The 15,255-nt window shown below is 41.9% G+C and overlaps 1 protein-coding gene across 3 annotated transcripts in view; it reads right to left on the bottom strand.

Moving 5' to 3' along the window:
- Window positions 1-15,255, bottom strand: part of PRKG1 (protein kinase cGMP-dependent 1) — a 393,227-nt gene that overhangs the window by 72,187 nt on the left and 305,785 nt on the right. The window lies entirely within an intron of this gene.

Consider the following 15,255-nt stretch of genomic DNA (forward strand, 5'->3'; position numbering starts at 1 on the left):
AGCAGAAAACCAGAAGTAGGCTCCCCTTGTAAATAGGGCATCTAGCCATGTATTGGCCCATGCCCTTTTGTTTGGCAAGGTCTTCTATCTTTCTGTATACAGAAATAGGTATAGAAATACTAGCTATTTGCATAGATGTATTGATGAACCTCTATGTATGCCCTCCTCCCCCAAACCCTTGGTTTTGTCTCCCCAGGCCATGGTTCAGAGGGCAATATGTCACAGCTGAAAGGTCAAGGAGGCAGTTAGGAAGGACACCAGAGGCACAATGTATCTTCATTATTAGATATCCAATGTTTTCCCTTCTCCTGCCACACAGTTCGGCCTTGGCCAGCCCAAGCTACAAATCAAGAAGCTCATTAATCAGACCTATTTAGAATTCCATTCTAAATAGTTCTGAATGCCACTGCACTTTCTGTGCTGGAAAACCAGAATGCAGGAGTCAGAATCACTGCTTTGCTCAAATCCACTCAAAATCTTTTCACCTATTAAATATAAAGGGATTATAGGCAAAATAGATCCACCTCTTCTAAACACATCTAATTCATTTAGACTGGAAAACCAATGCTTATTTCCACTGAAGTAGAAAATGAGATTTAGAAATGCCATTGGAAAGAGCAATTCTCCTCTTCAAAGACTGGAAGTATTAAAGTAGCAGTGTGGTGAAAAGGAGAGTGGTGCATGTGCACCCATACAGGAACAGGTACTCTCCCTTTAATTGTTAATTACATTTACTTTCATTGCTTTCAAGCTATCTTCAATTTAACTATCTTTAAGCTACCTTTAAAGCAGAGCAAGCAGAAATAAAATTGAAATAAATGTTAATGCTCAATCCAAAGCATTCTTTGAGATCATTTTCAATAAAAGTAAATATGCTAGTGCTAATTTATCCATGCCAATAAACAAAATTATCACTTAAAAAAATTAAAGAAAGTAGACCAACAGCATTATAAAAAATATTTCTATTAACTTCTAAAACTTTGGTAAATACAAGGATTAAGAGGATAAGAAATTATAACATTTAATATTCTACTAAGTTGCTGTAGCCAACTTCTGCTCAGATATTAATGCATTATTAAACGAGGATGTAATGCTTTTGGTTGTGCATTAATTCCCACTAAAACTTCACATAGATGTTCTGCTATCTTGGATGCCTTTCTGTCACAAAGTGTTTATTGTTACATATTCTCAGATTGCACAGAAGTAAAACACAGGTGTTTATGGCTTCAGTTCAAATGTTTTAAGTAAACTTCAACATTAAAGATTAAAATACACAAATAACTGTTATGGTTTCCCCTGCATTGTACCTGATACGTGTGTTTAATCAGCATGAAATTAGTGTGGAATGAAGGCTCTTTTCCAAAGGACATTTCACTTAGCACAAACAGAGATGTAAAGGCTTTTATAATGCAGAAAGTCATGCAGTTCTAAGGCTTCCTTATGTTCTGCACAAGCAGAAATAACTGATAAGTTAGGGGAAAAAATGGTTTTTAAAATGAATTATATAGTGCTTCATACACAAAATGTTAAGTCAAGAAACAAGCACCTCTGAATACCCTGAAGCACCGCAAGCTTAAGGGTGAGCTGCCACAAAAGCCATTCCACACATGGTTTGCACACCCAACAGCCCTAAAACGCCCCATTCCAGCACTTTTCAAGGGGAATAATGAAATTGCAAATGTGGGGAGAAAGCATTAATCCAAAAGGGATGCTCTGAGGTGCTCCCTCTGTGCTACAAAATCTCCCTATGCCTCCAACAAGGACGCTCTTCCTGCAGAAAATGACATATTGCTCCTTCTGTGGGAGCAGGGAAGAAGGCAGAGGAGCCATTGGCAGCAAGGTCAGCTCAGCGGAAGGACTGCCAGCCAACTTTGAGTTTCGGTGGCCTGCCACCACTGGTAGCATGGCTGCGTTCCACCACCACAGTGCCAATGCCTTCCTATCACCTGCTCCAGGGAAAATCGTTGTCACGAGATGGAGATGGGTCACAAAAGTACCAGATCCCAGGATCTCCTGTGTTGCTGAACAGCCTTGTTCCCCCGCTCTAAATCGATTTTAAGTGGTTATATAAACTTGGCAAGCTCTTGTTATTATGGGGGTTTTCCCACCATGCAGGATTACAAATCTAACCATGTTCCTAGAAACAGGAGGATAAACCAGAAGGAAAAGCCAGCGCATTTTCAGCTCTACATATAAATCTTTTACACACACCAGCTGCGAAACACAAGACTGAGTTTTAAACACTGCCTGCTCTTACTGTACCTTTAAAGATTGCAAATACATCCAGAGACACGCAACTCACCTACACATTAACCTCAACCACCTTGCAGCAAAACGAATGGTCAGTACACATTTTAAAGGTCGTGTTACAAAAGCTGCGGCACAGGGCATTAAGTGCAATAAATAGTTACGTGAATTACACGGCATTATATGCAACAAGCAAGCATTGGAAAGCTCTGCTTGCGAGCACTGACTCGGATACTTTCTCGGCTTCATCACACGAGTACTCATCACTGCTCCCAGAGAAATAGCGCTCTTTGTCAGAGCAGTCGCTCTCACTGTCCGAATAACCCATGGCTGACGCTTGCCTTCACCATCTCCTCCCAGGAAATGCCTGCTGGCTTCCAGTTAGTTCTCCTCTGTTTCGTCCTCCAGGCGAGCTTCGATATTTCACAGCCCTTCCAGCCTCAAACCTCTTTACTTGGCAAAAGGTCACTGCCGCTTGGGGGGAAATGCAAGCACTGGAATTTGGAGCGGGCACAGTGGGATACCAGTCACCACGCTGCTTCAATTGCCACGTGTTAACCCCATGGGACAATCAGGGTAATGGAGCACCTCTTGCAACACAGCAGGTCTCGTGGCTGTTCTCAGTGGCCCTATCTAGTTACATAACAATTCGGGATCTTTTCATTCCCAAAGATCACTGGCATCCTCCCTCCAGCCTTATAAAATCGTAACAGGGCGTTATTTAGCAGAAAACATAGATAAATATTTCCTAGTTAAAATTTGTTGCTGCAAAGATCTCAGGAAATTTCAACCATTTTCACCCCGATAAGCTTTCAGCAGGTTAATTTAAGAGCTGTGGTTTTGTTGACAGCTCCCAGGAAAGGCTTCTGATACAAACCTATACACAGTATTTATAAAGCTGTGTTGGAAAACAGGAGAACCCAGGCAGCCTGGATCTGAGAGAAGGTCCCATGGCAGCCTCTGTTGTAATTCTATCTACTTTGACTGTAAAAAAGCAACTTAGATTTTAAGATCTTGGAGATGATTGCCATCTTTTGGCTTCCTGAATCAGAGCCCTGTTCCAGCTCTCACATCCTGCCACACACTGCCCCTCGATAACACCAACGCAATCCTTCATATGAACAGAAACCACAGTTTAGATGATTCCATTCAGCAAATGTTATCATATTGGCTTGAAACTTGTTCCTCCAACCAATGGAATCACTGTTAATATTTCCAGAAGATGAACCCAAAGGTGCGAGCTGAGTCCTTTCTTGACGATATTTTAGGAGGTGTGAGCATACAGACTCAGGAAATATCAAATTTGGAGCTGAGCCTCTTTTGCTTTCCCCTGGGTAGCATTTTACCAGGCAAAATTAATGGCAAGCTAAAATACTGAAGAGACGTGCTGAAGTCTGTAGGTAGGCAAAACCCTCTCCTTAAAGGACAGAGCTAGGACTTGCTTCTCAGAAGATCACCAAATTTGGGTAATTCTTAGAATATCCAGTGAAGGTAGTTTTTACCTCCAATGTGAAAGTGAGGATGCAATCAGAAAATACCCAACAAAGCAGTAAGAGGAGATAGAGATGCTGGTTTAGGAGCTGCTTACTCTGAAATTCAAGTTGTTAACCAATTTTTCTCATAATACTTTTTTCCTTTCACTCCAATCATGTCTTGTCCTAAAAACCTTAAATCAAGCTTATTAAAAATGCTGTAACAAGATCAAGTCTGCAGTGCTGGGATGTGGGAAAATGCACTAAGGAATTTGAATATCAGCAAACTGGGGATCTGCAAGCAGCTTCCCTGCAGTAAAATTAGACCAGGGAAGGTCTAATTTTTTCTTCCAATCTTTTCTTCAAAAACCCTCTTTAAGACCAATTTCTAGCTAATTTAAACAATCTGAAGTCTCATTTCCAGAGGTCCCACAGGACATGAGCTTTCTACCACAGCCCTTTTCGAGATGGCAGTGGCTTTGGCAAGGCCATCACCAAGGGCCATGTGCTGAGCCACTTCCCCTTAGTGTTTGGTCCTTTAGTCACCGTGTCAAAGAAAAATGGGTTGTCACTGGCATTTTTAGAGGAAGAAAAAAGAAAAACAGCAACAACAACATGTTACATTACCACAGCCAAGAGCCCCTTGGCTGGCTGTAAGTCCAGTGGTCTCTATAGAAAAGTTGAGCCCTGGCAAAAATTTCCCACCACAGCCCTGAACAAGCTATTTCAATATTCTATATCTGAATGCCACATAAAAATGAGAAAAATTAATTTGTTTTATGAACGTTTCTACAGGCAGAAGAAACTATAGGAAACACATCTGCTGTTACAGGCACTGTAATCTGACATAGTGAAGCTGCTGAATTAATGAGTGTTACATTATCAAGACACCTTATTATTGCCCATATCAAGAGCAATAATACAGATAAATATAGCTAAAAATAGTACTAATTAAAGTAGAGGCACTGTGGCAGGCAATGTTCATGCAAAACACCTTCCTTTCCAGCCTGATTACCTTGCGATGGAAAGCTTGTAGCTATCTTCTCATTATCATCATCCACCTTAAACTGCAACGACATCCTGCATCCTCTGCAATACAACTTGCACAACATGGTTCAACAGTTGCAATTAATTCAAGCTAGTTTCTGGGAAGCTCAGCAATATCCCACAGTCCCTAACCCCAGCCTGTAAGCTGTGTGATGCCAGGACTCTGAAAGCTGATGGGGATCTCCTCTCGTTGAGCTACTCCCACACCAAGGAATCCACTTCTGCCACTTAGAAAACACACGAGAAAATGCAGAGGGCTAGAAATATTAACAATATGGGGAACTTCAACAGCATTTTTAAAGGCTGGTTTGAACTAGGCCTCTGCCTGCCACCTTCATATTTATATACACTATTTAAAGCTGCTGGCAATTCAGCAAACCAAGAGGGGATTTTGTCAGTTGAAAACTATTCTGAGAAGAGAAAGGTATGTGTGCCTTGTGATCTGAAAGCAGAGGAAAAGGTTCTTGCTGCTACTTGATTACTAAGAAGCTGGCATAAAGCTAGCAGTACCTGCTACTTCAGCAGTCAGCATGGGATCTTCCCCTTGCTGAGAGGCATAATCAGGTTCTGCTGCCAACTCCTCTCTGCAAGGTAATCTTCACTGCAGCAATACAAGAGTTATGAGCAACATGGGTCATGGCGTTAACAATGAGTTATCACTTTCACTATATTCTCACCATATTTAATCTAAAATTGATAACTGCTAACTACTCAGGAAATAATCTATGAGTTCCACCATGGCTAATTTAGCCAACATTCACTTTCCTAGCACAGTAAGTTACTATTTTGTCATTAAGTGCTGGAAACAACCACATTAAAATCAAATCAAATGTGATCTGAGAGTTAAAGTAATGAGTTGTATCTATTACACATTAACTAGATCAACTCTGTGCTTACGTAATGCCATTTTAAAACATGGAAGAGCTTCTCATGATCACAATTAAATCTCAGGAGCAGGCAAGGCGTATGATAATGTTTGTGGATAAGCCTATTCTCTAAGGCTAAGTGGGTAAGCCAATGAACAAGGAGCTAAATGAGGTGCACTGGATTATATAGCCAGCGATCAGCCCCAACAGTAACAACGCTGGCATCTGGCTTCTCGTCAGGAATTAATGACACTGCATCAATTTGGCCTAACGTACTTACCAGGCTGGCACGCTCCTAAGGCCGCTCGCATGGGATTGCTGCAGGGGCAGGGATCGTGTTAACCTGAACTGGGCCTCTTGGACAGAGGGCCAGCAACCTGCCTTCTATGTTCTAATCACTTCTTACAGGTCTCTAAACAGCTGCGTTTTTTCTTTTTTTTTTTTTTCAATTCTCTGACTTTTCCTTTTCTTCCTCAGCTCCGTGCATTCAGAGTACTGGGACAAATACTCCTTGTGATGCTGGAGCGATAAGCAATGGATTTGTTTATTGAAGCCATGTCTCAGAGCAAGGATATCTACTATCTGCAACAAAAGAAGAGGTTCTTTCAATCGAGAACATTTTTTGTAAGGATTTACTGTGAATTCACTTTATTATTTTTTTTTCTTGAAAATAATTGCATTTTAAACGATGCTTTTCTTAAATTCCTAAGCTCTGGGAAGAAGGGATCCTTCTCCTTTATGGGTATCAGCAGTGGGATGAAGACGAAAAGCCACAGGAGATAATTTTTTTTTCTAGTGTTTGCCCTTAGATGATGCTACCAGCCCTTGGCTTGGGTACCATGTTCCCATTCCCCCATATTTCAGGTTATTTCAACTCCTCCTAAGGCAGGGCAGAGGCATCGTGGTCTTCCCGTGGCCACTGATCTGCCTCTACCACTGGACCTTACTGCCTCCAAACTACTGACTATGCATATATTACCTTCATCTCCGTGCTACTGCAGGTCCACTCATCCTTTCTTCACTTCTGCAGGCCAGATCCCACTGTTTCCCCACAGACCGTTGGACTTTCTCCCACAGTACCCAACAGTTCTCACTGCTGTCAAATTTATGCACAGACACTGCACGGAGCATCACACACATAGTGAGAACAGAAGCACCGTGGGCAGGAAGCGCCCAAAGCCTCCACCTTGAAATGGAGTAGCCAAGTTAATCCCCTGCATACTAACAGTTAACAACGCAGAGGCCCACGCTGGCACCTGCTGATGCAAGTGCACTGGATACAGTGAGCAGGAAGGGAGCTGGCAGACACCTGCTGCTGCTTTCCCTTCAGAGGCCTTTTCGCATCTCATTAAGCAATGTTTCACAGACAGCTTCCAGACTGGCTATCAGGGCTCCTGTGAGAAATCAGCATCCTCCAAAAACTTCTCCAAGCTTCCCCCTGATGTGATTAGCTCTTCGAAGACTGCAAGACAGCTTCCATGCAGCCTGGGCTTTCCTCTGAGCACTGCTCAGTGCTGTTGCACGGAGAGGCTTGACCCAAATTTTGGCAGGTGCAGAAGATTTGCAAAAACTCCATTAGTCTGTGCTTTGCTCAACACTCAGCTCCTTCATTGGCCATGGTTAAGCCCAAAAAGCCAAACTGAACATCCTTCTGCTACATCCTGGTCTGCAGCACTGATGTGCTGGTAGGACCGTATTTCACTCTGAGCGCTGAATTTATCATTCTGTGTTATTTTACAATGGTGAAGCCATAGAAGGGAAAATTATGGGTGAAGTTTATCATCGGTAAAGACATGAAATGAAGCTGTTTGTTTCCTCACCTTATTTTCTCCCTTCTGTGCACAGAGTGGTAGAGCAAATTTTACAGTTTGCTCAAGAGTGCAGCTCTGTGACCACCTTAAATTGGTCTGAGATAAATCAAACGATCTGCAAGTTCAGTCTTCTGCTAGATCAGTGCAACTTGCCCCGAAGCCAGCACTCACTGGTGCTGAGCTCGGAGATGAGGTGGGAGCACGTGGTCATGAGGAAAGGGCCAGTCTCTTTGGCTCTAACAGTCACATAAGGTGATGGCTTAACCACATCCTGAATTGTTTATGTTTGTCTGTGTATGGCCAAGCCTTTATTCCTGTCTAGGCTGCCGAAGTTGTGAAGCTGGGACTAGAAATCCTAACTTCTTTCGGATGCTCCCTCGTAATTTCCCCCCTTTACGAATGACCACTGACAAACTGCAAAACCTGCCAAGCTATGGGGAGGCAGCACTTCTAAGATCAAATACCACAGTGCAACTGCTTAAAATGTGCATCAACCAAAGCAAAAAGAAAATGATATATTTTGCCTGTGAAAGATGTAGTCATAAATCTGTTTTCTTTTTACCTTTCTAGAAAGCATTAACTGAATTTAATGGACAAGCTTTTAAGTAACAAAAAGAGATGGTACACTTTGTAAAGCACTGCTAACAAAAGCCTGAATATGCTGCATCACCACTAACAGACTTAGTAAAAAAAGAAAAAACACACACAAAAAAACAAGCAAACAGAAAACAAAAACCCAAACCTCCTTATGTAATGCCTGGAAGCACCATATTTCAATTCCAGAAAATAAAAGTAAAAAACTCTGAAAAAAAGTGATTTGTTGCAGCCTGAAAAGAAACCCAAAACTTTGAACAAGCCCAACAAGATTTCATACTCTGCCTCCACTCAACATGCAGGAGCAATGGGAAATCTGTTTTTTCAGTAACAATAACAAAAAATAAACCACAACTTAAAACAAACATAGCCCCTAAGCTGCTGATACTCTAGGCAGTCCCATCTGATTTATAACCACAACTGCTACACAAATTAAAAACCACTGCAGAATCTAGCTTGTGGAAAAATGTGCTGTCTCCCTGTTTGGTGATACGGAGTATTTCATTGCTCTTCTACTGGTGAAGCAGCTGCGCAGTACCCGCCTTCATTTGCATGACACTTTACATTTATGTAGTTAATGCTAATTACTTTGGAGGTGGATGTATTTATTTTCCTACATCTATTCCAGTAGGAAATGATTAACCATGTCTAAAAGCTGAATGGCACTAGAAATACACGTGGTGCTTTGTAGCTGCTAATGATCACCTCCACTTGTCAAAGTAAATCCATGCTCACATCCTATAAAAGCAGAGAACATGACATCTAAGCGCTCACTAACACGTAAAAAAGCGTGAGTTTGCCTTTCTTACATCTGATATCAGTTCAGGTGTGGCTGCCTTCGTATTCAGGAGATACTCTCAGCTTTGCTGTTGTCTTTTCCCCATGCATATTCACACGTGTGTTCCTGTGTGTTACCTATAATGCAACAGTTCTTTACCGTCAAGAAAAGCAGGTATATCATAGAATCATAGAATGGCTGGAATTGAAAAGGACCACAGTGCTCATCCAGTTCCAACCCCCTGCTATGTACAGGGGCAGCAGACCAGGCTGCCCAGAGCCACATCCAGCCTGGCCTTGAATGCCTCCAGGGATGGGGCATCCACAACCTCCTTGGGCAACCTGTTCCAGCGCCTCACCACCCTCTGGGTGAAAAACTTCCTTCTAATATCCAATCTAAACCTCTCCTGTCTCAGTTTAAAACCATTCCTCCTTGTCCTATCACTATCCACCCTCATAAACATCCATTGCTCCTCCTTTTATATGCTCCCTTCAAATATTGGAAGGCCACAATGAGGTCTCCCCAGATCCTTCTCTTCTCCAGTCTAAACAAGCCCAGTTCCCTCAGCCTTTCCTCACAGCAGAGCTGCTCCAGCCCTCTGACCATCTCAGTGCCCTCCTCTGGACCCGCTCCAAGAGTTCCACATCCTTCCTGTGCTGGGGACCCCAGGCCTGGATGCAGTACTGCAGATATGTATTTTTATTGACTGCATTAGTATATGGAGTTGGACTTCAATCGCAGATTCAATAGAGCCTATAGAGCTGGGTCTGAACAGAGATGTCCACCAGAGCTGATGTACTGTGAATTCTGGAGCAGGATGGGAAAAGGAGCCTCTCTTGAGGTTCTAGGACATCTGAACCCAGCACGAATTTCCCAAATCTCACAGAACGAATTATTTTAATGGATAGAAAAATTTATTTGCCGTTTCAGATATCCCATATAGAACCTTTAACAAACTTACATATTATAAGCAAAATTAGCTTAATGCCAGAGTAGCCACTGAAGATACTTCCAGAGAAAGCAATCTCGGTCTCCTGCTATTTTGCTTTAAATTCTCTTAGTCTCTAGCCCTTCTCCAGACCTAGACCAGTGTGAGCTCACTCTCCATGAACAGAAGAGTCCTTTGTGGTTTGGAATACTCCAGATTAGCTCTCACCAGGGTTTTGTACAACGCTACAAAAGATGTTAATTAAGCAGAATAAGTTTTAAGTCCTTTGCTTAACGATATCCATCAGATTCTATTCCAGCACAGCAAGAACTTTTCATACTACCCGCTTCATACGCTAATCTCCATCTCATGCTGTTTAATTTCTGCATCTGCTTATGTTGCTGCATAATACCCCACATTCAAGCCAAACAATCCACATAATCTCATCCTAAAAAATGGTTCTGCACAGACACCCATCTTTCTTCAAGCCACTACAGCAACTTTTGAAGGAAAGCATCATTAAAATAATGTATAATATTGCCATTTCTCAGCTTGTAGCTGCCTGAATCACCCCAGCTTCTTCTGGGGTTTTAAATGTAGTTCCTGTGTTTGTCCCAGTTATAAGAGCTCCTATGAGAATCACATGTGCGGCTTCAGAAACTGGAATGATCTGAACTTGAGGCTGGCAGTCATGAAGCCCTGTAAACTTAAGCTCTCTTTGTTTTTGAATGAAGTTCCCATTAATTATAGTTGTAATAATGTCCCATCACTCTCCTCTCGGCCAACAGTCACATCCTGGCCAGCTGTGACAACCATCTCATGTCTACAGTATATTCCTAATTTAGTTAAAAAAAAAAAAAAGCAAAATTCCAGTTGATAAAAACAACCTCATAGCTACTCAGCCTGGTTGCACCTCAGTCACAAGATTGTTTCATGAAGAAAACAGAAGCTGGCTGTGCATTGCTCCATATGAGCTCCAGATCAGAGCTGTTCTACGCTCCTGAGATAAAAACAAAACAGAGTATTTTGAGAAGATTGGTTTAAGTATTGCACCAAACATCTGCGTTACAGTCTTCAAAGGCAAAATTAATTGGGAATTAGACGAAATTCCCAGTAGCATAGAACCCTGTATCACTGTTGAAAATAAAGCCTCATCTTGAAAACAACTGATCTCCAACCAAAAATTATTGCTCCTAAGCAATGTTGTGCACATGGGACATGATATATCCCTACCACAGTATTACACAGCCTCATTTTCAGTAATATTTCCCTAGGAAATCCCAATAAGAACAAGAAGTCACAAAGCAAGCATCTGAGATGCTTTTGACTCTCCATGAGCCTGCTCTATAGACCAGCTTCAAAAATAATACCAAAATGAACTCTGATAAACACATTCTTATAAAAGGAATATCCCTCATATTGGTTATCTGAGAATATTACAACTGCTAGGAGTGAGTGTAATATGCTGATAAAAATGACTGTTTTTTTTTTAACATTGCAGTAAATTAAGTTTTACAACCAACACTTCCAAAAGAGTTATAAATAGTGGCTGTGAGCAGCTCTCCTCTGTCACTGTGAGGATCCTACCACGGAACTGAGCTGACATGAAGAGAAACGAATTAGTTTCTGGCCCCAGTGGGGGTGCCACTTGTTTGACCTACAGGAAATTATGTTGCTGGGAGTCTGATAAAAGTGTTAAGAGAGCAATTAGGGTTGTCACCTATCATATTCCCGAGAGGAAAGCGATGGATTCTCATCCCTGGCCTTTGGTTCTAGACGCTGCCTTGGTGATGAATCTTGCTGTTGCCTTAATGCACAAGGAAAGTGGCGGCAGCCAGAGCTCCTTCCCTCCATACCCTGACACAGAGGCTGTGCCCTGCTGTGCCTTGTTCTGGTGACATTTTTCACCAGAACAGCCAAAGGAAGCCTGACAAGCTGCACAGAAGAAATGTGACAGCTTAGGTACGTTACTGCAGGGCCAGCCTTGTGCCTTGACAGCACGTTGTCATAGCAGCTCTTTCAGCACGGTGCTGGGCAAACTGTCGGAGCTGCTCTTGTCCTGGATGAACGCAGACCAGCCTGGTAAGATAGATTTTATTGCTTCAAGGGCCAGTTTGGTACGACATGCACTGGTGAACACCTGAATATCAAAATGGAAGATCCAGCAGACAGTGACAGGAACATAATAAAACCCTAGGCAATTACCTAGTGTCTTACAGACAATTTAAAACTATTACAGTTCTTCAACAAACTTACATTCTCCTTTTTTTTTTTCCTCCATAATTTAGATCAAGTACTTAAAAGTAAACTGTGATGAATCCTCATATTGTGTTTGAATACTAGGTCAATTAACATGGGAAATAGTTGAACTACTTCCATCTGTAAGAATGAGCAGATGCAAATTTAGGCTCCCCCTCCTTCACACATCCAGCATGCAAAGGTATTGCATTGCAGGACCACAGCTCCTCAGCCATTTGGCTTATAGATAATTCATTGGACCACCATCACTTAGAGCAAAATCCTCCATATGCTGCAGTCCCATTCACCAGTGCTAGGGTGCCATGTGGCTCTAAATCAAGTGAGGACTTACCTCTTTTGGTCAGGTAAATGTGCCTCAGTATGTGCAGTATTTGTAATTCAAACCCAAACTTGGAAGGATGGAAGGATGTGAAATGAAACCACTCATCCCAGTACTTGAATGCCTGAGTGACTTGTGCATGGATGCAAGCAAGCTTGTTGCATTGAGGCATTCCTCTGCTGGGTGAAGTACCTTTGGAGCAGCATTACAACATCTCCAGTGTTAAAATGGGCAATCTCCCATGTAAATTTGATTAAGGATGCAAAGGCTTAAAAACGTGGTAGGATGATGAAGAAATATGAGCCTAAGCTTAAATAAAACGACTGAGAACATCAAAGTAAGTTGGACTGCAACCATGTCTCAATTCATTTAACACTAACCCACTTCTGTATATATGAAGAAAATCTCACCTTTCCAGATCTGAAAAGGGACAAAGTCCAGACAAGATGCGAATTTGGACAGCAAACCTATTAAAAACAAACCTTTAGTTACCTAATACAAACTGCTGGAGGTTTGCTTATGGTTTGTTGTCATATCGACTTGTTAAAATCCTACTGTTTTGGTAATAGCAGCTCCAGAACAAGAAAAAGGAGAGTTTTTTTTATGTATTCAGTAACAGAAAGATTACCCAGGCTTTCTTCCCTATAATCATTATTTAGCTCAAATGCCAAAAAATCGCTGCTGAGAGGAGCAGAATTTTAAGTAGGCTACCCTTGTAATTTATGGGTATCATTTCTCCAAACTCATAAAACTTTACAAAATTACTCTGACAAGGATTACTTTGTACTCTTCTACTATATTGAAGCCTATTTCGTCTTCCATAACAGCAAAGCATAAACCCTGCACTAAATGACAGATATCTGGTGGGCTTTTGAATCTGCCTGCAATTTTCACTTCACCTGACAGCAGTGGCAAGCCCAGGAAGCTCAGTTACAGAACTGAGGTCTACAGCCAAATTCTACAGACTGCTTTCAAATACAGTAGCTCAAGACTCACTGAGGATCTGCAGAAGTGATTTGGACACCTAGAATGACATCTCGTTTCACATGTTCTTCCTGTTATGTTAATATTCACTAATATATTAATGTGCAACATAGATTTTGCTTGGCAGTACTAACACCACTGGGTGTTCTCAAGATATCAGAGTTAATTTCTGCTCAATTGCTTTTCTGAAGATGTGAAATTCTGATGCCTTCATCACACAGCAAAATAGATTACAAAAACCCCTAACTGCCTAAATAAAATTATTGTCTTCCCAGCGTGCTAAACTTTCACAGGAATATTTCCACTAAGGGTATCTACTAGGTTTACTGAGGCAAAATGAAGACATCCCTAGAATCAAAAAGCTTGTTAAGTGTTAATCTAAGACATTAAATAAAAAAATCTACCCGAGTTCTTTTTTTCTTTTTTGAGCAGTATCCATGAAACAACATCATACCAAACAGTGCATACAACCAAGAAGCTAAAATTGAAATATCGGTTTCAGGGCTTTTATTCATCCTGGTTTTGTACATGTGTTTTCATGTGACAATGTGTTTGAAGAGGGGGCTGGGGTTATTTCAAACCTTAGGGCCATTAATCTGAATGGAGCATTACTAGCTAAGCTCTATCCTTCATGGAATCACAGAGCAGAAACACACAGACAGCACAGAAAACCAATCCATGAGGAATTCCAAGTGCCACAGAGAAACACCAAAGGTAAGTAACAGTAAGAAAATAGGTTCTAACATCCCTCTCATCACCTTTCCTGACTAAATCACGATTATTCCCTGTTTTCTGAAAAACAAAAATAAAACTCAAATGAACCAAACAATAAGATTTTGTTAAAGCTTCTATCCCTGTACCAGCGCTACCTTTCCAAAAGAAAACCACATCTGAATCCCTTTTTGTTTGCATCTTACATCCATGTGTTCACCAAGAACACATAAGAAAGCCAAACACTGGCAGCATCCTGCTAAAGATGCAGGAAAGTATACCACATTGTTTTCTGCAAATAGCTCTTACCAAGTTTTACAAACAACAGCTAACCAAAGCCAGATGAACAAAGCTTCCTTTGCCTGTTGCAATCACTACATCTGGGCTGGTGAATTAGATATGAGTCAGCCACGCTGCAGAAGCCAAAGCATCATTTTTCTAAAGGCAGGTAGCACCAGGGAACACATCAGATGAACCTGGGAAGCACGCCTACCAACCTGCAAGCAGTGCTACCAGCTATCCTCACATCAGCTGTTCACCCAGGTGTTAACACTTGAAAGAGCAAAACATCAATTACTAGAGCGCAGGAGCATGCAGCCTGTATGAGACACTTTGAAAAAGCCCTCTCTTTATTAATTTTAATCAGCTTTTCTTGTTGCTTTAGGGAAACAAAGGGATTACTGGCAACATCAGGGTGCGCAAGACACTTGACAGTGGAGTAGTTGTAGGCCATTAGGCAGGCTCTGCTCTGCCTTTATAGCAGAGTAACTTGCACAACGCTTCTGCTTCCTGCTGCCCCTTGGGGAATCCATCTAGTTGGTAAGGGAAATCCAATAAAGGCAAAACAGCTGTGAGAATGCATTTAGGAAATACACTACGGATACTCAACTGAAATCGTTCTCATTGTACAGTCTTTTAAGAGCAAAGAAGAAAAAGAGATGAATGTCTCCTTTATCCTGCGCCGTGCATGGAACATTATCGAGCTTAAAACACTGTAATTGCTCCAATCTCGTCACGGCTCGACTTGCCGAGCGCACCGCAGTCCGTGCCAGCACTGATGGCAGCGCTCATTCAGCCTCCTGCTGAAAGTCCAGGCACATCACAGCAGCAGACTCACAACTCTGTCTGAAGAGCACACGAGGGTACACTGCACAGCCTCAATGCCAGCTCCAGCCCCGCTTTTTGGATGAAATTGTGATGATTCAGTTTCCGCGGACGATTTGTCACCGAGAAATCAGG

Source organism: Meleagris gallopavo, chromosome 8 (genome assembly GCF_905368555.1).
Source record: "Meleagris gallopavo chromosome 8, MGAL_WU_HG_1.1, whole genome shotgun sequence".
In the NCBI taxonomy this organism is placed as follows: Eukaryota; Metazoa; Chordata; class Aves; order Galliformes; family Phasianidae; genus Meleagris; species Meleagris gallopavo.